Raw genomic sequence first — 2,378 nt, forward strand, 5'->3', positions numbered from 1 at the left:
CAATGAAGAAGTGGTTGGCTATGCAGCGTTTTGACGACGACGCACAGCTTCAAGAAGAGGTAACCACGTGGTTGAAGGCGCAGGCGGCCGAATTTTACGACGAAGGAATTTCCAAGCTCGTCCATCGCTACGATAAGTGCCTTAATTTAAATGACAACTATGTAGAAAAGTAGTATTTAAGTGTGGGTTTCATCTTTATATAATAAAAAAATTTCCAATACTTTATTTTTAATTCCAAAACGTAATGTACTTTGTGGATAGCCCTCGTATATTTCAACCCAGATTTAAAATTACGTTGTTATTCACAGCTGGTGAATTCTATATTAACATCTGCTTCCTCCCTTCTGAAATGATGACTGCTTTCGTCTGTAATTAATGGTGCTGATATTCTCACCTCTCTGTAATCTGTACATAATTTTGATGAGGCCTGTGGAGGCGTTTCTCTTCTCTAAAATTGTGGATGACACTACCTAATGCTACTGACTCCACTACATAGTTATCTCTGAAAGACTGACCACCTCCATGCAAACCAGTAAGGATTTCAAAAAGATCTAACATGTGAAATCAAACTTACTGTTCTCTCATATTTCTCAAAAGCCAGACAACATTAATAGTAACCTGAGACTTTGTGAAAATGATTCATTTATCCATAATACAGCACTATGTGCAAAAAGCTCCACAAATATCGACTCACATCTTGGTAAGGCGTCGAAGTGGTGCAAAGAGTGGCATTTTGTTTTAAATATTCAGCAACATAAAATTGTGCCCGTCACAAAATGCAGAAAGATTAAATTGCATGACTAAAGTATCGATGAGTCACAACTGGAATCAGTCAACTCATACAAATATCTGGGTGGAAAAATGAGTTGCGGTATAAAATAGAATGCTCACTTAGGCTCATTGATATGTTACACAGGTGGCAGACTTCGGTTTAGTGGCAGGATACTGGGAAAATGTAGTCATTCTACAAAGTAAGTAGCTTACAAATCGCTTGAGCATCTCCCCTCAGAATATTGTTCAGATGTTTGTAACCCATACCAAATAGCACTTACAGGAGGTATTGAATACATACTAAAAATGGCTGTAAGGATGGTAACAGGTTTAAGTGAAAACAGCACTGGAGTCTGTGACAGCGGAGGGGTCTTCTGGCTGTCAGCCCCACCTACGGGGTGGCCACTGGAAATCCATCATTGTGACGGTGCCAAATTACGCCACCTTACACCAACATATTTCACCTCCCTGTGTGTGTGTGTGTGGGGGGGGGGGGGGGGGGGGGGAGCCAAAGCTGTGAGTGTGGGCTGGCTGGCTGAAGTTAAAGGGACCAACCTGCAAGGTCATTAGTCCTTCCTCCCGTATGTATCAAATCAGGAATAATCCTAAGGAGGATACAAAAGGCAAATCCTGAGATGCCCGACTGTAACCATGATACAACAACATAGAGATAAAATAAAGGAGGAATAGGAGGGGAGTGAGAGGAGTAAGGTGGGCGAACTGCTATGACTGGAATGTAGTCGGAGGCCCCCGGAGCATGGCATGCAGTAGGTGATGCACCCTCCACATCCAACCAGCATCACCTTACCGTCTGTTACCCCAAGTAAACGAGCAGCACAGGCAATATGATAAAATTTTAGGAAAGGTAAAATATTAAAAAACTGCAAACGTAAAAGAATAAGGAGAACAAAAAGGTGAGAAGAGTAAGGGCCAGGCCAGACAGCCGAGCAATGGCTGCTGTGTGTCCCCTGGACCACAGCAGCCGAGGGGTGCCCCTCCAACCCTTCAGGCAGTCAATGAACCCAAAGTGGCCCAAATCACACACATGAATAGAAAGCACCTTCGCAGGTGAAACGTAAAACCAGGTCACCCACTTTGGCATCTTCCACTACCACCAGATGCAGTGTGTCAGGAAGGTTAAGAGATCACTGCAAAGCAGCCAAATTTTGGCAGTCTAGCAGGATGTGAACCACAGTCAGGTGGGCACCATATTGACAATGAAGTGGGTTCTCACGTTAGAGAATGTGGCCATGGGGCAGCCAAGTGTGGCTAATGTGTATCTGACAAAGGACAGTGGACTCCCAGTGAGAAGGGAAGACTGCTAAGTGGCTGTGGTCTCCTTTATTGCCCTCTGTTTGTCGAGTCCAGGGCAGACCACTCTGAGTTCAGGATCTCCGACAATTGATGGCATAGAGTCGACTGTCTGTTCACTTCCAGGTCGCCCATTTCGAAAATCGGCATCCTGATAACCAACATTGCCCAGTGGTTTTTATGTTCATTCCCTGAGATCCCAACGTGTCCAGGGATCCAAACAAAGACGACCAGCCGTCCAGTTTGATGGAGGTCAGAAAGAAGATCCTGGATAGTCATGATTAATGAGTGAAGAG

This window comes from Schistocerca piceifrons, chromosome X (genome assembly GCF_021461385.2).
Source record: "Schistocerca piceifrons isolate TAMUIC-IGC-003096 chromosome X, iqSchPice1.1, whole genome shotgun sequence".
In the NCBI taxonomy this organism is placed as follows: Eukaryota; Metazoa; Arthropoda; class Insecta; order Orthoptera; family Acrididae; genus Schistocerca; species Schistocerca piceifrons.